Source organism: Dendrobates tinctorius, unplaced genomic scaffold (genome assembly GCF_039654945.1).
Source record: "Dendrobates tinctorius isolate UK_male_01 unplaced genomic scaffold, ASM3965494v1 ptg000028l, whole genome shotgun sequence".
Classification (NCBI taxonomy): Eukaryota; Metazoa; Chordata; class Amphibia; order Anura; family Dendrobatidae; genus Dendrobates; species Dendrobates tinctorius.
In genome coordinates, this window is record NW_027361696.1 from 96,697,137 (window position 1) to 96,720,199 (window position 23,063).

At 45.3% G+C, this 23,063-nt stretch overlaps 1 protein-coding gene across 2 annotated transcripts in view; it reads right to left on the reverse strand.

Annotated features, from left to right (window-relative positions):
* Nucleotides 1–23,063, reverse strand: part of LOC141085649 (sulfotransferase 2B1-like) — a 201,801-nt gene that overhangs the window by 121,655 nt on the left and 57,083 nt on the right. The gene's annotated exons all lie outside the window — the stretch shown is intronic.

A 23,063-nucleotide genomic window follows, 5' to 3' on the forward strand; every position in this document is an offset into this window, starting at 1 on the left:
TATACCCATGGGAAAACTCACCCACACGTATTTGTAGTGATACAGGGTATGTCCTCAAATGTGTGTGACTGTGTCAACAATCTGGGATGGTGTACAAACAGTTTAGTGCAAAAGGGGTATATCCTTACAACGTTATTTAGCCGAAAAAAACACCCACAACTAAACGTGTAGGGATGTATGTGGCCCTTATGCAAGTGGAGGCCATTAGGAACACATACAAATGATGTTTACGACAGGCAAACCAGACAAGGCCACACACCTTAGAGGCCATTGCAGGGAAGAACATGGCTTTGTTCCACAAACATGCCAACAATAATAGCTAATTGTGAGGTCACGGAACATTGTGTCTGCCCACCCTGCAGAACATTGATTATTTGTCCCAACGTCACAATGTGGCTATAAATGTGTATGTCCTGGATCATTGCCAAAGGTAATAGAAATCTGTTGCACCATGGCAGAAACAAACTCCCGTGTGGGTATGTAAACCACCACACTCATTATAGAGCTTCATACGTAGACTGTGAACCCTCGTGGACAGGGTCCTCTCCTCTTGTACCTGTATGACCTGATTGTCTTCATTTACAGTTTTTTTTAGTTAACCCTTATCCTCATGTAAAGTGCCATGGAACCTAATGGCGCTATATAAATAAATAATAATAATAATAGTACACAACAGTGCTGCAGACACATACCTTGGCATACGGACCACCGGTTCTAGGAAGGACAACCGGTCGTAGTGGCGATACATCTGCCCTTGATCTGCTTCCGGTCCCCTCTCCAAGTTATTCCGGTGCTGCTTTTTATGCTGATCCCGGCAGCTCTTCCACCGTTTTGTAAGATTGTTAACTGTGAAATTATTTCAAACCGGGTTTAGACATGTGTAACATTTGAAACACAAAAAGTATGTGTACAAATCAACAATAACATTTTATTTATGTTGTGTGTGTATGTAATGTGTATACAAGGCACAGTGACACGACAGTGTGGAACATCATCAACAGCATTACGGACATTGAGCTCACGTTGACACAATCACAAATGAGGCAGGGCACATGTCAACGCATAGAGAATGTAATAGTGCGGGCACCAGACTCCGCTCATTAGTGGTATTAATATACACCCAACCCCCTGGCCTTCAGAGCCAGGAGGACCAGCCCTTAAACTAAGTGTACTGTTGTGACCCCATCCAAATATAGGCAACCATGCGACGGCGCATGATAACACATTGAGGGTCCTGTATACCCTGCTATGGGGGGCCTGTAAACCCATGGGGGCCCTGTATACCCACTGGGGGCCCTGTATACCCACTGCTGACGGCCCTGTATACCCACTGGGGACCCTGTATACCCACTGCTGGGGGCCCTGTATACCCACTGCTGGGGGCCCTGTATACCCACTGGGGGCCCTGTATACCCACTGCTGGGGGCCCTGTATACCCACTGGGGGCCATGTATACCCACTGGGGGCCCTGTATACCCACTGCTGACGGCCCTGTATACCCACTGGGGACCCTGTATACCCACTGCTGGGGGCCCTGTATACCCACTGGGGGCCCTGTATACCCACTGCTGGGGGCCCTGTATACCCACTGGGGGCCCTGTATGCCCACTGCTGGGGGCCCTGTATACCCACTGGGGGCCCTGTATACCCACTGCTGGGGGGCCTGTATACCCACGTGGGGCCTGTATACCCACTGGGGGCCCTGGATATCCACTGCTGGGGGCCTGTATACCCACGGGGGCCTGTATAGCCACTGCTGGGGGGCCTGTATACCCACTGAGGGCCCTGTATACCATAATATGGGGGCATGTATACCCACTGGGGGGCCTGTATACTCTGCAGGGGGAGCTGTATACTCTGCTGGGGGGCTGTCTACCAGTGATAGCCGCTGTATACCAGGATGGCGATCAATATGTTTTCCCAGTTTTTGGGGGCAAAAGTAGGGGGTCGGCTTATACACGGGTCGGCTTATACACGAGTATATACGGTAAATGCAATATAACGTGTGAACACATTTAACTTACCCATATTGCTCTGTGCATCATGGCCACTGCGATGGAATGCAGGGAACATCACTTGAGCGATCTCCATCCAGGCTGTAGTCCGCTGGATGTTATGCCCATAGGCAGGGTCAGTGGGGAGCCAAAGCAGGGGCCAAGCCTCCACCAGATCAATCAACTGCAGCGTGTTGACAGTGACACGGGCCATGATTGCTCTGTATTGCTCTGTGTGTGTGTGTGCGTATGTCAACTCGACTCGGATTATTTCCTGTTTGCTCAAAGCATGGTGTGTGCTAGAGAAAATCGCTTCCCTCGCCTCATCGGCGCTAAATAAGACAAACAAATGCGAGTTTGGACTCGGACACAGCAGCAACAAACTGTTGCGAGTGGGGTTTACAAATCGCCAATGCAAGCGCTTTCCGAGACACATCTGCGATTTGTAAATCGCACATTACTCGCTAAGACTCGCTTCCCCATTCATTAACATTGGACTCGCTAGACTCGCAACGAGTAGCGAGTCCCGGGCTCGGACTCGCTAGAGTCAAGTGATTCCGAGTAATTTAGGACTCGCCCATCACTAATGTTCACACGTTCTCACTTGTAACTTGCTTGATGTTAATCCAACATAAACTAAATTGCAACTACATTTCGCGTAGTAAACGACATGAGTCGTTGTACATGTAGTAAATTAATTTATGTTGAACCTTTTGGAGCCGTATGATGACGTTTGATGACTTGAACGACGTGGCACGAGTATGATTCTTACATGCCAGACAATTCTGGCAAGGAAAAATTTTATTTGATTTTATGGTGAGTTTGAATTGCAACAACTACAACATCAGGGTGACCTACAATTTTCATCCTAAAAAAATTTCTTTTTTGGATATGGAGCTCAAGGTACATTCTGATGGTTCTATATATACGGACATGTTTTGTAAAGAGACATCGGTAATTTCACTTTTACATGCATCATCGGCACACCTGAGCTCAACAATAAACGCAATCCCAGTAGGACAATTCCTCCGGGCCCGTAGAATTTGTGCATCAGATGAACTATTTGAAAGGCAGGCGGTGGACCTTGGTCACAGATTTAAGGAACGTGGGTACAGCAGACGGAGTATAAAGAGGGGTATTCTAGAGCTAAAAAAACTGAGAGGAAAGACCTTCTGATCCCACGTAAGCGAGAAATAAAAAGTGATGTGGGGATACGTTTTATTTCCACATTGAAGCAACAATGGGATACTATGAGGTCAATCTTGAAAAAACACTGGCCCATACTAATGACAGATCCAATTCTCTGCAGAAGTTTATCTGCAGGGCCTATCATGATGGCCCGCAGGAGCCGTAATCTCAAAGATATGCTGGTAAACAGTCACTATGTGACCAAGTCTCCATCCTTCTCCGGGAATGAAAATAAAAGAAGAGGATTTTTTCCTTGCCAGAATTGTCTGGCATGTAAGAATCATACTCGTGCCACGTCGTTCACGTCATCAGACGGCTCCAAAAGGTTCAACATAAATGAATTTATTACATGTACAACGACTCATGTCGTTTACTACGCGAAATGTAGTTGCAATTTAGTTTATGTTGGACTAACATCACGAGAGTTACGAGTGAGAACGTGTGAACATGTCAGAGATATTGGGGCTGCCCGTGACGTGGACGACGTAGAGAGTTTAAAATCGATTCCCAGACATTTTAAACTAAAGCACAACTGTAATTCCTCTGATCTTATGGTCCAGGGTATTAATCGCATTCGTTTGGGAATCAGGGTGGTGATGCGGTACGTCTTCTGACACAAAGAGAGTGTCGATGGATCACGGTGTTGAATACGCTAGCACCGGCGGGTCTAAATGAGCAACTCAGTTTCTCCTCATTTTTATAATTAACTAGCTGAAGAGCCCGGCACTGCCCGGGCATAGTAACTAATATGTATGACGGGCAGCGCCTGGCATAGTAACTAACTGTGGCTAGTTTTATAATTTTCCTCCATCCCATAGTCCCGTGCCCATATACCTATAATACATATCCACCATCCCATAGGCCCGTGCCCATATACCCATCATACATATTCTCCATCCCATAGGCCCATGCCCATATACCCATCATACATATTCTCCATCCTATAGTCCCATGCCCATATACCCATCAAACACATTCGCCATCCCATAGTTGAGTGCCCATATACCCATCACACATCCTTCATCTCATAGTCCCATACCCATATACACATCATACATATCCTCCATCCCATAGTCCCGTGCCCATATACCCGTCATACATATCCTCCATCTCATAGTCCAGTGCCCATATACCCATCACACATCCTCCATCCCATAGTCCTGTGCCCATATACCCGTCATACATATCCACCATCCCATAGGCCCATGCCCATATACCCATCATACATATTCTCCATCCCATAGTCCCGTGCCCATATACCCATCATACATATCCTCCATCCCATAGTCCCGTGCCCATACACCCATCATACATATTCTCCATCCCATAGTCCCGTGCCCATATACCCGTCATACATATCCTCCATCCCATAGTCCAGTGCCCATATACCCATCACACATCCTCCATCCCATAGTCCCGTGCCCATATACCTGTCATACATATCTACCATCCCATAGGCCCGTGCCCATATACCCATCATACATATTCTCCATCCCATAGTCCCGTGCCCATATACCCATCATACATATCCTCCATCCCATAGTCTCGTGCCCATATACCCATCATACATATTCTCCATCCCATAGTCCCGTGCCCATATACCCGTCATATATATCCTCCATCCCACAGTCCAGTGCCCATATACCCATCACACATCCTCCATCCCATAGTCAACCATTATGACATCATAATGAGGAACGGGGCTTGAAATGCACACACTATTTCCCCAGTGTGTAGATAGGGGCATTATGACATCATAATGAGGGGCGGGGCTTGACGCGCACACACTTTTTCCCCAGTATGTAGATAGGGACAACATTTTTTGGTGAATTGGAACGCGCGGGGTTAAAATTTCACCTCACAACATAGCTTAGGACGCTCTCGGGGTCCAGACGTGTGACTGTGCCAAATTTTGTGGCTGTAGCTGCGACGGTGTGGATGCCTATCCCAGACATACACACACACACACATACATACACACATACATACATACACACACACTTTGAGCTTTATATATTAGATAAGTGTATTTGCCTGTCAACTGAAAATGCTGGCAGGCTGACTCTTATAAAAATGAACAAGGGCTGGATTGGGCCAGACTTCTCAAGACCACGGAATGATAGCTGCATAACAAACTCAAATCCAATGTGTTTTTTTGGGAGGTGTATTCCCATGCACCTCTTCACACCCACACATCCCACACATGGGTTTACACCTCCTGATTTGGCCAACTTGCTGCTGTCCTTTTCTTCATCCTCATCATCCACCACCACTATATCACCAGGGTGACCATGGTCCGTGATGCAACACCAACATTATTGTTTTAAAGGGTGTTTATGATGCCCATAAACAAACATTTTAGACAGTATGTTGTTGTATACCCCCTCATGGGGAAATCTTTGTCAGCCCATACACTTACTGTATGGGCCTTACAAGTATAGGAGACCAGCTCCTTTGTAATGGGAAAAGATTTTTAAGAGTCTCTCCTCCACGTCTCTTCCAAGGGGTATTGGGGTGCTTCCAAATTTGGGGCAGGCCATGCCTTAACTGCATAGGCAAACAGTATAGGAGACCCACTTCCTAATAATGGGAACTGTAGGGGTTGGTCAGCTTCAGCACTGCAATTCTCCACTGCAGGGTCTACAGCCTCAACACTGCAATTCTCCACTGCAGTTTCTTCAGCCTCAACACTGAAATGCTCCACTGCCGGGTGTTCAGCCTCAATGCTGCAATGTTCCAATGCCAGGTCTTCAGCCTCAACACTGACGTTCTCCAATTCAGGTTCTTCAGGCTCAACACTGACATTCTCCAATGTAGGTTCTTCAGCCTCAACACTGACATTCTCTAATGCAGGTTCTTCAGGCTCAACACTGAAGTGCTCCATTGCCAGTTGTTCAGCCTCAACACTGCAATGCTCTAATGCTGGGTCTTCAGACTCAACACTGACACTCTCCAATGCAGGTTCTTCAGGCACAACACTGACATGCTCCACTGCCGGGTGTTCAGCCTCAACACTTCAATGTTCCAATGCAGGTTCTTCAGTCTCAAAACTGCAATGCTCCACTGCCGGGTGCTCAGCCTCAATGCTGCAATGCTCCAATGCAGGTTCTTCATCCTCAACACTGCAATTCTCCACTACCAGGTCTTCAGCCTCAACACTAAAATTCTCCAGTGTAGGTTCTTCAGGCTCAACTCTGAAATGCTCCACTGCCGGGTGTTCAGCCTCAGCACTGCAATACTCCAATGCAGGTTCTTCAGGCTCAACACTGAAATGCTCCACTGCCAGTTGTTCAGCCTAAACACTGCAATGCTCCAATGCCAGGTTTTCAGCCTCAACACTGCAATTCACTGCATAGGCAAACAGTATAGGAGTACCAACTTCCTAATAATTGGAACTTTGACTTCATGTGGCCATCCTGTACGTCTGTTCAAAGGGTTATTGGTTTGTGTCCAAATTTGGGGTAAGCCTTGCATTCAATGCATAGGCAAATAGTATGGGAGTACCAACTTCATAATAATGGGAACAATGCTTTCAGGTGGCCATCCAGTACGTCTCTTTAAAGGGGTATTGGAATGCATCATAATTTTTGGCAGCCCTGCCACTCACTACATAGGCTAAAAACAGAACAGTAGAGGAGACCCACTAATTAATAATGGAAACAACAAAGCATAGCCGGCTGATAGATCTCTAAGAATAGTAAAGACCGCCTGATGGCCCTATAAAATTAGTCTTTGTGACTTTCAGAGTCCCTCTTTCATAAATGAAACAGTATGTGTCTGATGATGTGTCACACACCACATGCCCAGCTAAGGTTGTAAAATGTTGTAAAATGTTAAAATGACTTCACATTGAATGCATTTGTCTTTGTTGAAAGCAATGCTAAAGTTGAAAAACGCATCAAAAACGCTATGTGTGAACATAGCCCAAGGTGTGGAGGAGCATTTATATTTTTGGTTATTTATTTTGCCTTATATACAAGTCAATACCCTGGAAAAGATGTTCCTTAACATATTTCCTAGGAAAATACATTTTGTTTTACTTTTTGTATGCTTTAGTGTGATTCTGTAAAAGTGGCATAAGACTCTGACATCATTGGTCACAGCAGTAACCTGGGAGTCAAATGCTTCCATGTGAATTCCCCATGCTGTTCCCATGTCATTTGAGCACTGTTCCCATCGATTTAAGCAATTTTTAGTCCATCTGCAGACCGCCGGGGGGGCCATGGTAAAAATGCTCGAGTATCCCATAGATTTACATTGGGCTCGTTGCTTGGGTCAAGCACCCGAGCATTCCAATTTTCTTGACCCAAGCAATGAGTAGCCGAGCATTTTAGTGCTCGCCCATCACTAGTCAAGACGCAAAGGCTTTGTATCTTCTGTGATGCCTCAACCAATGCGATTGCAGCAGTAGCATATCTGAAAACTACTGACATTAAAGAACAATGTCATGTAAGGCTTGTTATGAAACGGACAAAACTGGCGCCACTCCGTGAGCACACAATACCTAGATTGGAACTCTGTGTGGCTGTGCTAGCAGTGGAGTTAGCTGAACTTATCTTGATAGAAATTGACATGGAAATCAAGGTTCTACTCAGACAGCAAGGTAGTGCTGGGGTACATTTGCAATGAAACTCGACGTTTTTATGTTTACATTAGCAATCGGGTGCTAAGGATCAGGAGATCCACTTGCCCTAAACAGCGTCACACACCATAATCCTGTGGACCAAGCACACCATAAACCTATGGACCACGCAACTAGATCCGTTGAATCAAGACACCTTAAGGGCACTATCTGGTTTACGGGCCCTGCATTCTTATACCATTCGACGCCCTACATGGACGAGTCAGACACCTTTCAACTGGTAGATCCGGATGCAGATGAGGAAATCCACCCTCACGTATCCATTCTGTGTACTGTGACTTCAGACAATTACCTCAATTTCAGCAGGTTCTCTACTTGGGACTCACTTGTTCATGCCTTCGCTTGTTTAATTCATGTAGCTCAGTCTTACAAGTCAACATCACCCACCATTCAGAAACCTTGCAAAGAATGGCACCACTGCAAGCATGCTTTTACTGTTCCAAACCTGGAAAATGCCAAAAACGTGATAATTTGTACCTTACAATGAGAGTGTTATGCCAAAGAAATAGACAACCTCAACAAAGGTTAACCCACTTCTAGAGACAGTGTTTTGAAAAAGCTTGATCCAATCATTGACCAAGATGAGCTGTTAAGAATTGAAGGTCGTCTTCAAAAAGCCAAAGTGGAATTTGTGGAGAAACACCCTGTAATAATTCCTGGACATCATCATGTCATGACTAGTGTTGAGCATTCCGATACTGCAAATATCAGGTATCGGCCGATATTCGCTGTATCGGAATTCCGATACCGATATTTTTTCAATATCGGATACCGGAATCGGAAGTCCCCATAATGCAATGATGTGGCTGTGATTGGCTGCTGAAATGATGTCATCATGATGTGCGGTCTGTGCGCATCATGATGCGCGGTCTGTGGCGACTGTGGGAGGTCTGTACAGGCCTGCCGGGGGCCTGTGCCGGCTGTCGGGGGCCTGTACGGGCCTCTTGGGGGTCTATGCGGGCATGCCGGGGCCCTGTGCGGGCCTGCCGGGGGCCTGTGCCGGCTGTCGGGGGCCTGTACGGGCCTCTCGGGGGTCTATGCGGGCCTGCCGGGGCCCTGTGCGGGCCTGCCGGGGCCTTACGGGCCTGCCGGGGGCCTGTGCCGGCTGTCGGGGGCCTGTACGGGCCTCTTGGGGGTCTATGAGGGCCTGGCGGGGCCCTGTGCGGGCCTGCCGGGGCCTGTACGGGCCTCTTGGGAGTCTATGAGGGCCTGCCGGGGCCCTGTGAGGGCCTGCCGGGGGTCGTGTGCGTGTGCAGGCATTGTCCGATGGGACTACAAGTCCCATCGGGCGATGCCTGCTACAATGACAGCGATTGACACATTAGCAAATGATGGGACAGTAGTAGTCCCATCATCCGGCTGTGTTGAATGAAAAAAAAAACAAAAAAACAAAAAAAAAAACATACATACTACATACATACTACATACATACTACATTCATACAACATTCATACAACATTCATACATACTACATACTACATACAGTGGGGAAAAAAAGTATTTAGTCAGTCAGCAATAGTGCAAGTTCCACCACTTAAAAAGATGAGAGGCGTCTGTAATTTACATCATAGGTAGACCTCAACTATGGGAGGCAAACTGAGAAAAAAAAATCCAGAAAATCACATTGTCTGTTTTTTTTTCATTTTATTTGCATATTATGGTGGAAAATAAGTATTTGGTCAGAAACAAAATTTCATCTCAATACTTTGTGATATATCCTTTGTTGGCAATGACAGAGGTCAAACGTTTTCTGTAAGTCTTCACAAGGTTGCCACACACTGTTGTTGGTATGTTGGCCCATTCCTCCATGCAGATCTCCTCTAGAGCAGTGATGTTTTTGGCTTTTCGCTTGGCAACACAGACTTTCAACTCCCTCCAAAGGTTTTCTATAGGGTTGAGATCTGGAGACTGGCTAGGCCACTCCAGGACCTTGAAATGCTTCTTACGAAGCCACTCCTTCATTGCCCTGGCGGTGTGCTTTGGATCATTGTCATGTTGAAAGACCCAGCCACGTTTCATCTTCAATGCCCTTGCTGATGGAAGGAGGTTTGCACTCAAAATCTCACGATACATGGCCCCATTCATTCTTTCATGTACCCGGATCAGTCGTCCTGGCCCCTTTGCAGAGAAACAGCCCCAAAGCATGATGTTTCCACCACCATGCTTTACAGTAGGTATGGTGTTTGATGGATGCAACTCAGTATTCTTTTTCCTCCAAACACGACAAGTTGTGTTTCTACCAAACAGTTCCAGTTTGGTTTCATCAGACCATAGGACATTCTCCCAAAACTCCTCTGGATCATCCAAATGCTCTCTAGCAAACTTCAGACGGGCCCGGACATGTACAGGCTTAAGCAGTGGGACACGTCTGGCACTGCAGGATCTGAGTCCATGGTGGCGTAGTGTGTTACTTATGGTAGGCCTTGTTACATTGGTCCCAGCTCTCTGCAGTTCATTCACTAGGTCCCCCTGCGTGGTTCTGGGATTTTTGCTCACCGTTCTTGTGATCATTCTGACCCCACGGGGTGGGATTTTGCCTGGAGCACCAGATCGAGGGAGGTTATCAGTGGTCTTGTATGTCTTCCATTTTCTAATTATTGCTCCCACAGTTGATTTCTTCACTCCAAGCTGGTTGGCTATTGCAGATTCAGTCTTCCCAGCCTGGTGCAGGGCTACAATTTTGTTTCTGGTGTCCTTTGACAGCTCTTTGGTCTTCACCATAGTGGAGTTTGGAGTCAGACTGTTTAAGGGTGTGCACAGGTGTCTTTTTATACTGATAACAAGTTTAAACAGGTGCCATTACTACAGGTAATGAGTGGAGGAAAGAGGAGACTCTTAAAGAAGAAGTTACAGGTCTGTGAGAGCCAGAAATCTTGATTGCTTGTTTCTGACCAAATACTTATTTTCCACCATAATATGCAAATAAAATGAAAAAAAAACAGATAATGTGATTTTCTGGATTTTTTTTTCTCAGTTTGTCTCCCATAGTTGAGGTCTACCTATGATGTAAATTACAGACGCCTCTCATCTTTTTAAGTGGTGGAACTTGCACTATTGCTGACTGACTAAATACTTTTTTCCCCACTGTATATACAACATACATACATAGATACTTCATATATACTGCATTCATACAACATACATATATACTACATACATACAACATATATACTACATTCATACAACATACATACATACATACTACATATATACTACATTCATACAACATACATACATACTACATACTACATACATACTACATACATACTACAAATATACTACATTCATACAACATACATACATACTACATACTACATACATACTACATATATACAACATATATACTACATTCATACAACATACATACATACTACATACATACTACATACATACTACATATATACTACATTCATACAACATACATACATACATACATACTACATTCATACAACTTACATACATACTATATACTACATACTACATACATACTACATATATAATGCATTCATACAACATACATGCATACTACATACTACATTCATACAACATACATACATACTACATACATACAACATATATACTACATTCATACAACATACATACATACATACTACATACTACATACATACTACATATATACTACAATCATACAACATACATACATACATACTACATATATACTACATTCATACAACATACATACAACATGCTACATACATACAACATACATACTACATACATGCTACATACATAGTACATACATACTACATACAATACATTCATACATTCATACAATACATACATATAGACATACAGTACATATAACAGAGTACATACTCACCATCACTTGTCACTTTGATCCCCGAAGTCAGTGTCATCTGTGAGAAAAATATGAAAATAACAAACAACATATATACTCCCTGATCCGCAGAAATCCACGAGTGTCCCACGACGATCTCCCGTGGAAAACAGCAGCATCAGCTGATGCGACCGCTCTCTACGGGCCCCAGGAATACAATGACGGGAGGTAGGTATCCTTCCGCACTGTATTCCTCCGCCACTGTAGAAAAAAGTCCCTAGTCTCACTTTATGGCAAAAGCTGCGTGGGAGCCTTCTCACACAGCAATGAATGTAGTATAAATGTAGTATATATGTAGTATGTATGTATGTTTTATATATGTAGTATGTACGTATGTATGTTGTATGAATGTTGTATATATGTAGTATGTATGTAGTTTGTAGTATGTATGTATGTTGTATGAATGTAGTATATATGTAGTATGTATGTATGTATGTTGTATGAATGTAGTATATATGTAGTATGTATGTATGTATGATGTATGAATGTTGTATATATGTATGTAGTATGTATGTATGTTGTATGAATGTAGTATATACGTAGTATATATGTAGTATGTATGTGTTATGAATGAGTCACCGAAGGAGGAAAAAACAAAAATACAAGCTAAGTCCAGAAAACCGGAGAGGTTGGTAGCTATCAGATTGCAGACCCCTGATCCTATTCACACAACTAACAGTAGCCGTGGGGGGTTCCTATGGTGCCCTAGACCCCTCGTTTACAGCCTGAGAACTAAATAAGCCTAAAGAAAGAAAGGGGAAATCTAAACTGCCCCAGAGCAGACCCCAAAGCAATAGACAGCCCCCAACATGTATTGTCGGTGAAAAGCAGATGAAAACACAAACACAGACAGAAAGACAGGTTGAGCAAATGATGGGGCCCAACTAACTAAATAGGAAAGGACAGAAAAAATGCTGGCTGCAATCCGCAAAAATTCTGCCAAAATAATGTCCAACATGTCTGATAGAAAAAAGGCCCTGAAGTCACTAGACTTCAAAATCACAATATCAGCACTCAGGTATATGCTGAAAACTGAGCAAAAGAACAACTTGACCAGAGACAAAAATGGAGCTCAGCCTGTACCAACAAGGGCAGGCAGAACACAAACACTAAGTAAACAGACAATATCTCATGGAAAAATAAGAGATCAAATACTTAGCTTTCAGAAGACAGGTACTGAACTGGTTTGCAAGAGCTCAGAGCAGAAAGGATCACCAGCACCCCTGTAGGGCGTCAGCTGCCTTATATCCACTCAGTGATTCCGGGTGTCCAATCAGGCTCCACCTGTTCAGATGACAGGTTCTTCCCAACCCAATCAATTTCACTACCTCTCTTCACCAGCAGAGGGAGTTCATCAGACATCAACGGTGAAGGGGAAAATGAACTCACAACATGTATGTATGTATGTTGTATGAATGTTGTATATATGTAGTATGTATGTAGTATGTATGTATGTTGTATGAATGTAGTATATATTTAGTATATATGTAGTATGTATACATGTATATAGTATGAATGTAGTATATATGTAGTATGTATGTAGTATGTATGTATGTTGTATGAATGTAGTATATATGTAGTATTTATGTATGCATGTTGTATGAATGTAGTATATATGTAGTATGTATGTAGTATGTATGTATGTTGTATGAATGTAGTATATATATATATAGTATGTATGTTGTATGAATGTTGTATATATGTAGTATGTATGTAGTATGTAGTATGTATGTTGTATGAATGTAGTATATATGTAGTATGTATGTATGTATGTTGTATGAATGTAGTATATATGAAGTATGTATATAGTATGTATGTATGTTGTATGAATGTAGTATGTATGTAGTATGTACTGTATGTACAGTCATGGCCAAAAGTTTAGAGAATGACACAAATATTAATTTTTACAAAGTCTACTGCTTCATCTTTTCTAATGGCAATTTGCATATACTCCAGAATGTTATAAAGAGTGATCAGCTTAACAGCAATTACTTGCAAAGTCAATATTTGCCTAGAAAATGAACATTATCCCCCAAAACACATTTCAACATTATTGCAGCCCTGCCTTAAAAGGACCAGTTAACATCATTTCAGTGATTGCTCCATTAACACAGGTGTGGGTGTTGATGAGGACAGGGCTGGAGATCAATCTGTCATGATTAAGTAAGAATAACATCACTGGATGCTTTAAAAGGAGGCTGGTGCTTGGCATCATTGTTTCTCTTCTGTTAACCATGGTTATCTCTAAAGAAACACGTGCAGTCGTCATTGCACTGCACAAAAATGGCCTAACAGGGAAGAGTATCGCAGCTAGAAAGATTGCACCTCAGTCAACAATCTATCGCATCATCAAGAACTTCAAGGAGAGAGGTTCCCTTGTTGCCAAAAAGGCTCCAGGGCGCCCAAGAAAGACCAGCAAGCGCCAGGACCGTCTCTAAAAAGTGTTTCAGCTGCGGGATCGAGCTACCAGCAGTGCAGAGCTTGCTCAGGAATGGCAGCAGGCAGGTGTGAGTGCATCTGCACGCACTGTGAGGCAGAGACTCTTGGAGTAAGGCCTGGTCTCAAGGAGGGCAGCAAAGAAGCCACTTCTCTCCAGAAAAAACATCATGGACAGACTGATATTCTGCAAGAGGTACAGGGAGTGAACTGCTGAGGACTGGGGTAAAGTCATTTTCTCTGATGAATCCCCTTTTCGATTGTTTGGGACATCTGGAAAACGGCTTATTCGGAGAAGACCAGGTGAGCGCTACCACCAGTCTTGTCTCTTGCCAACTGTCAAGCATCCTGAAACCATTCATGTGTGGGGTTGCTTCTCAGCCAAAGGAATGGGCTCTCTCTCAGTCTTTCCTAAAAACACAGCCATGAATAAAGAATGGTACCAGAATGTCCTCCAAGAGCAACTTCTCCCAACCGTCCAAGAGCAGTTTGGCGATCAAGAATGCCTTTTTCAACATGATGGAGCACTTTGCCATAAAGCAAAGGTGATTACTAAATGGCTCAGGGAACAAAACATAGAGATTTTGGGACCATGGCCTGGAAACTCCCCAGATCTTAATCCCATTGAGAACTTGTGGTCAATCATCAAGAGACGGGTGGACAAACAAAAACCTTCAAATTCGGACAAAATAAAAGCATTGATTTTGCAAGAATGGACTGCTATCAGTCAGGATTTGATCCAGAAGTTGATTGAGAGCATGCCAGGGAGAATTGCTGAGGTCCTGAAGAAGAAGGGTCAACACTGCAAATATTGACTTGCTGCATTAACTCATTCTAACTGTCAATATAACCTTTTGTTACTCATAATATGATTGCAATTATATTTCTGTATGTGATAAAAACATCTGACAAACACACATAAAAACCAGAGGCCAGCAGATCATGTGAAAATATAATATTTGTGTCATTCTCTAAACTTTTGGCCATGACTGTAGTATGTATGTAGTATGTATGCTTTTTTTTTTTTACATTCAACACATTAGCCGGATGATGGGACTACTACTGTCCCATCATTGACTAATGTGTCAATCATTGTCATTGTAGCAGGCATCGCCCGATGGGACTTGTAGTCCCATCGGACGATGCCTGCACACACACAAGACCCCCGGCAGGCCCGCATAGACCCCCGAGAGGCCCGTACAGGCCCCGGCAGGCCCGCATTGACCCCCGAGAGGCCCGTACAGGCCCCCGACAGCCGGCACAGGCCCCCGGCAGGCCCGTACAGGCCCCGGCAGGCCCGCACAGGGCCCCGGCAGGCCCGCATAGACCCCCGAGAGGCCCATACAGGCCCTGGCAGGCCCGCACAGGGCCCCAGCAGGCCCTCATAGACCCCCGAGTGGCCCGTACAGGCCCCGGCAGGCCCGCAAAGAGCCCCAGCAGGCCCGCATAGACCCCCGAGAGGCCCATACAGGCCCCGGCAGGCCCGCACAGACCCCCGAGAGCAGAGGCGTATCTAGGCTCTCTGGCACCCGGGGCAAGTATTTGGTTCGGCGCCCCCCCAAGTACATATGCGACTTGCACACTTAGCCATGTACCCACGAGCTGCTCCTCCTAATGCTCTCAATGTTCAGTAAAAAACTGAGAGAAGCAGGAAGAGAAGCTCGTTGTCAAGTATGAAAATCGCACATGAGTGAAGTGTCCATGTGATGACTACTGGAACCTGCAGCGCTGAATCCTGACATTGCAGCTTCTGAATTCTCACAACTAATGCACTGCACACATTTAGGATTCTCCCTTGCCGATGTACAGTCATGTCAGCACAAGTATGTGATTTATATACTTCTGGCCACATTCCGACTAGACGTGCCCGGCCTCGCTCCGTTCATTTTCATTGAGTGAGGCCACACATGTCTAGTCAGCATGTGACCGCATGTATGTAAATTTCCGGCACGAGAGAATCCTAACAGCATTCAGTGAGCACTGTGAGAATTCAGAAGTCTGCAGTCACATAGAATGACTGCAGACTCCGTACAAACCTGGACAACCCCTTTAATGTTCCTAACAAATAAAAACATGAGAATTAGTATCACAAATAACATTTACATCCAAGTACCTTATAGATGACGTCGTCTCTGCAGTCGGTCTCCTTTTCTTCTAGACCCCATGATGAGTTTTCTCATCCACAGCCGTCTCTGTAGACTTCCATCTTCTCCGGTCTTCTGCAGCAAATCTCCACACGACGCCCTTAAAGATAGAAGTGTCATTATAATGCTCCTAAATAAAAATATCTGCAATATACTGTCCACTCACACTATTCCCCTCCCTCCTCATACTGTCTCCTCTAACATCCCACCTGTTCACCATACTGTCTCCTCATATATTTACCCCCTCACTCTCTATACTGTCTGCTCACACATATCCCCGACTCCCCATACTGTGTCCACTTACATTAACCCATTCGCTCCCCATACTGTCTGCACCAATCCCCCATACTGTTTCCTCATACATACTCTTTATTTTGTGTCCTCAAATCTCCCCACACATTAAATCCCCCCATCCCCAATCCCCCACATACATTAAGTACCCCATCCCCATTCCAAATCCAACCACACATTAACCCAATCCCCACTCATTAACCCCCACCAGCACTCCAAATACCCCCACACATTAACCCCAACCCCACTCATTAACGCCCCCATACATTAACCCCCATCCCCATTCATTAACCCCCGCACACATTAACCCAATCCCCACTCATTAACCCCATCACCACTCCAAATCCCCCCACACATTAAATAACCATCTGCACTCCAAATACCCCCACACATTAACCCCCATCCCCATTCATTAACCCCCACACACATTAACCCCCATCCTCACTCATTAACGCCCCCACACATTAATCCCCATCCCCATTCATTAACCCCCGCACACATTAACCCAATCCCCACTCATTAACCCCCATCACATTAAATAACCCCCATCTCCACTCCAAATCCCCCCACACATTAACCCCATGGTATCCCCACTCATTAACCCCCATCCCCACTCTAAATACCCCCACACATTAACCCCATGGCATCCCCACTCATTAACCCCCATCCCCACTCTAAATACCCCCACACATTAACCGCCATCCCCTCTACAAATCCCCCCCATCTCCACTCATTAACTCCCCCTCATCTCCCATCTTCGGTGGTTCTTCAGCTCCACAGTGGAGCACACTTACCACCAGCGTTTGCTTTGGGCACCGGGGAGTGACGTTAGCAGCGTAATCACATGACATGATCACGCTGCTGACGTCGCTCTGGCCCGGCGGTCAGAGCTTCAATTGTACAGGCGTCTGTATAGACGCCAGTACAATTGCTCCCTGGGAGCCGGCACAGCCTCCTTCTCTGCGCCGGCTGTCAGCTTGACAGCTGACACAGAGAACCGCCGACTCCCAGGCGGGGGGCGGCAGAATGCAGCCGCCAGGGAGGACACTGCGGACCGCTGCATTAGGCGGCCCGACTGCGCCCCCCTGCTGGCTGCGCCCGGGGCAACTGCCCCGGCTGCCCCCCCTAGATACGCCACTGCCCGAGAGGCCTGCATAGGCCCTCGAGAGGCCCGCACAGACCCCGCCCACACACACAGATGCGCACAGTGTCCGCCCACGCACCGCCCACACTCTTCCCCCCTCCCGAACTGGATGTACAAGGAAAGAAAGGGTTTTTTTTACTTCTGATATTTCTGCCCCATAGACTTGCATGGGACTTCCGGTATCGGAATCGGCGATACCTGATACTTTTTGGGTATCGGTCCGACCAATCCGATCCGATATTTCTCAGTATCGGATGTTATCGCTCAACACTAGTCATGACTCTGCTGGCGCAGCACCACCATGTTTTGGTGAAACATCAGGGCTGATTGTTTACTGAAGAGAATCTACAAACTGCTGGACTATGGATAGTGTCAGGACCCGCTGACCGATGAGAACTCACCGGTGGTAGCGCAGGAGGCTGACCTGGACGTCAGGTGCCGGGGATAAGCCCGTGGCACCGAGGAGCAGCGAATGTGAGCGGTACTAGCAGTGCTGAGGAAGCTAGTTGCTCACAGGAGAAGGCAGACAGGACCTGCGGTCACGTGACAGAATCAGAGTAGGTGGGCGGAGCATAGCGCCACTGTAAAGGGAGACAGCGCGGGGTTGCTGCGGCTCCAGGGGGCACCTGCAGGAAGGAGTGGAGGTCCCAGGGATGTTAAAAGGAAAGCAGAGATAATGTAGTCACACAAGCCAAGGTCCAAATACAGAGAGGGCGGTGCAGTACACAGGGGTAGTCAGAAGGATAGTCAGAACGTAGCAAGAGATCAGTTAACCAGGACGTGCAATAAACGTTACAGACACGGCAGGCAAGAATGACAACGGGGACAGAACCAGATCAAAACCAGACAAACAGACAATAGCACAGGCACAAAACACAGCAGGGTCAGACACACTCAGCCAAGGGTCAGAGTATAAACGACAAAGAATGGTCTCACAGTTAGGCTATAAAATGCCTCCCAAGACCCAGAAAGAAGCCATCAGAGTTAAAGGGGTTGTCCGGGCTTTTCACATAATCTCAGTGCATATCTGGGCTGCAGAATGCTGACAATAAGTAATTTACCTTCTGTGGCCAGTTTGCAGCGTTTGCTAGATATGAGCTCTTGCTTGTAATAAAAACGTCCAGGGGGGGTGTGTTCTGGCATTGAAATGAGATCTGGTTGTTTCCTCCTCAATAGTTTCACTTTCCATAGATCACAGTTCAGCGTGTGTCTGGGTGAGGAGCAGATGTGTGGTCCTGCTCTCTGCACTGAGGCTGCTAGAGTGGGAGGATTTGTTACTGTGTGAGGAAGGATAGGCTTGTTCATGTGGTCGGGGAGGGCCTGTTGCTATGAAGGGTGGGGTTGTTGCTATAGAGGGCATGTTTTTAGTAGAATAGGAGGAAACGACCAGTTCTCATTTCAATGCCAGAACACACCCCCCCTGGACGTTTTTATTACAAGCAAGAGCTGATATCTAGCAAACGCTGCAAACTGGCCACAGAAGGTAAATTACTTATTGTCAGCATTCTGCAGCCCAGATATGCACTGAGATTATGTGAAAAGCCCGGACAACCCCTTTAACCTTGCAACTACCTAATCTGAGAACCCAGTAAACCATGACAGATAGTTGGAGGAAAGAGATGTGTGAGTAATCTCATCTTCAACTGTATGACTTGTCGCAAACTCAGTGGCGTGACTCAAAACCCAAAGATAACCAATCTCCCATCAGACAGACTTAGCACGGATCTTCCCTTTACCAACAATGGACTGTATGCATTCCGGCCATGGTCTGTGGTTGCACAGCACACTAGAAGAGTCAAAGGCAGCTTAAAACGCTGGGCAGTTATGTTCACCTGTATGTCCATCAGAGCAGTCCAGATCAAGGTAATTGAATCCATGGACTCTTCAAGTTTCATAAACGCACTCCGACGTTTCATTGCTATCAGAGGCCCAGTGAAGCACATTCGCTCTGATAGAGGCACAAATTTTGTAGGAACAGTGAAAGAACTTCAAATTGTGTGTGACTGAGGTTGTGGACAGGTGTCTTTTATACTGATAACAAGTTCAAACAGGTGCCATTACTACAGGTAATGAGTGGAGGACAGAGGAGCCTCTTAAAGAAGATGTTACAGGTCTGTGAGAGCCAGAAATCTTGCATGTTTTAGGTGACCAAATACTTATTTTCCACCATAATTTGCAAAATAAATTTTGCCAAATCAGACAAGGTGATTTTCTGAATTTGTTATCTCATTTTGACTCTAGTAGCTGTGGTCTACCTATAATGTCAATTACAGACCTTTTGCATCTTTGTAAGGGGGAGAACTTGCACAGTTAGTGGCTGACTAAATCAAAATCGTTTTTTCTATATATATATATATATATATATATATATAAATCCAACAATGTAGACCAGCTCACTCCTGTGAACCACCTGGAACCTCAGCTGACCTGGTTAACTCCGTTGTGCCTGGATCTGGATGTAGGAGTCCATCCATACAAATGTGAACAACGACAAAGCAAAGTCCAGCAATAACGTGAGCAATCCAGGATGCTGTTAAAAAATTTTTTCTTTTTATTCATAAATCCATTAAAATGCAATGGTCCAAGCAGTTCAAAACAGCAATAACGCAGGAAAGTCGTGGAGATAGGACTACGCGTTTCAGCGGTAGAACCCGCCTTCTTCACGGTCCAGAATCTCAGGATTCTGGACCGTGAAGAAGGCGGGTTCTACCGCTGAAACGCGTAGTCCTATCTGCACGACTTTCCTGCATTATTGCTGTTTTGAACTGATTGGACCATTGCATTTTAATGGATTTATGAATAAAAAGAAAAAAATTTTTAACAGCATCCTGGATTGCTCACGTTATTGCTGGACTTTGCTTTGTCATTGTTCATATATATATATATGTATATATATATATACACACATACACACATATACACACACATATATATAAGTATATATATTGTGGTGTAGTGACCACTGTGTCCGCTAGGGGGCGCTGTGTGGGTGTCCCAGGACGAACGGATAGCCTTGTCCAGAGTGGTAACAGGAGCAGGGTGCCAAAGGATCGTTATGTATCTCAAAGTGGGTGGCCTTGGGATGGAGGCTTGCTTATGTGCTGATCAGCAGAGCTGATCTTTCGTTCCAATGTGTCAGGGAGAAGTCTCCAGGTAGCTGGTGAGACGGGCGAAACCAGTTACCTACAAACCCACCCAGGGGGTGAGTTTAAGAACGCTATTGTAAAGTGTGTATGAGTGGTTGAAGGACCTGTGATGAGGTCATAGCCATGTGACCCGGTGAGCGTGGCTACGGACCATATAAGGTGGCCAGGGTAGGTCACATGGAGTGAATGCAGGGACCCGGTTGGTCTGTTTTTGAAGGTCCCATCTGAGAGAGATGGGGCTGTTTTCCTGACAGCAAGTGAACGCTGTGTTAATGGCTGCACGTGCCTGTTAGTTCCCTGGAGGGAATGAATGTCTGCAGTATGAAGCAGCCATGAGGTAAGCCCAGAGAGGGGACATAACTGTGAGGCTAAGAGAGCCTGGTGCTGAACATTGCATAACCTGTGTGACCACAGGGATAACAGAGGGAAGCTCTGTCATGGACGCTATGCTGTTTATCTGAAGAAACCTGTGCCAGATGTGATTTATTGGCTGCCAAGCAAGTGTCCCCTACCCGAATGACAGCGCTACTCTACAATATATATATATATATATATATACACACACATACACACTGATAGCAACACTACAGAAGAAATGCTAGCATGCTAGTACAGGCTTCCAGTTTTCATTGTTTCAGATGCTGCACATCTCGTATCTTCACAGCATAGACAATTGCCTTTAGATGACCCCAAAGAAAAAAGTCTAAGGGGGTCAGTTCAGGACACCTTGGTGGCCATTCAACTGGCCCACGATGATCAATCCACTTTCCAGGAAACTGTTCATGAAGGAATACTCGGACCTGACACCCATAATTGATGGTATGGTGTGGTAAATGGGGTACAAAGATAGTGGGGCCATTCTTCATCAATGGAAACCTCAATGCCACTGTATATCTGAAATTGCTAAATGATCATGTGTTGCCCTCTTTATGTACTGAAGATGGCATGTTCCCTGAGTTTTCCAGCAAGATGGTGCACCATCACATTATGGGTGTCAGGTCCGAGCAATCCTGCAAGGCATCTGACCCCCTTAGACTAGCATTTCTTCTGCGGTGTTGCTATCAGTGTGTCAAGAGTGGGAGAAGAGGGTTGCATTGACAATCCAACACAATGGGCAGCACTTTGAACACATTTTATAAGTGGTCATAAACTTGTAAATAACTCATGAAATAATAAAGTTACGTTAAAACCAAGCACACCATTGTTTTTCTTGTGAGATTCTCAATAAGTTTGATGTGTCACATGACCCTCTTCCCACTGGAAAAAATAAAGTTGGATCCAAAATGGCCAACTTCAAAATAGTCTCCATGGTAACCACCCATCTTGAAAAGTTACCCCCCCACTCATATACTAATGTGCCACAAACAGAAAGTTGATATCACCAACCATTCCCATTTTATTTAGGTGTATCCACATACATGGTCCACCCTGTATATATACACACCATGCCTTGAAAATGCATTCTTGCTTTTTAGAACAACCTTTCACTGCAATTGCTACTGCAAGTTTTTTGGGGTATGTCTTTATGAGTTTTGCATATCTAGAGGCCTGGGTTCTTAACCTGCTGGAAGGTGAAACTGCGCCCTAGTCCCAATTTCTTTGCAGTCCCTAACCACTTTTCTTCCACAATTTCCATGTATTTTTCTTCATCCATCTCTCAATCAACTTTGATCAACTTCCCTATTTCTGCTGAACCAAAAAATCCTCACAGCATGATGCTGTCACCACCATGTTTGACTGACCGGATGGTATTTCCAGGGTGATGTTAGTATTCCACCATACATAGTATTTTACATGTAGCACAAAAATGTTGCTTTGTTTGGTAACATGTGGAAGAGTGTACTCTAGTCAGATGACATCAAAGTAGTGCTTTTTTGGCTAAATGCCAAACTCTAAGGGTACTGTTACACTTAGCGATGCACCCTCGATCCCGACAACGATATGGATCGCTGGTACATCGCTAAGTGGTCGCTAGTGAGCTGCCACACAGGCAGATCTCACCAGCGACATCGCTGGGGTTGCTACTTACCTGTCAGACGCGGCGATCCTGACGTCCGCCCGCGTCCACGCGTCGCTCGTCGGCGCCACAGGAAGCACAGCAGGAAGCGCCCTACGAGAATTGATGCAGGACCTTCTCGCACGACCAGCGATAATCAGCGGGGGAGCCGGTCGGAGGTAAGTATCACATGTAGCGATATCGCTAGCAATATCGCTGCTAC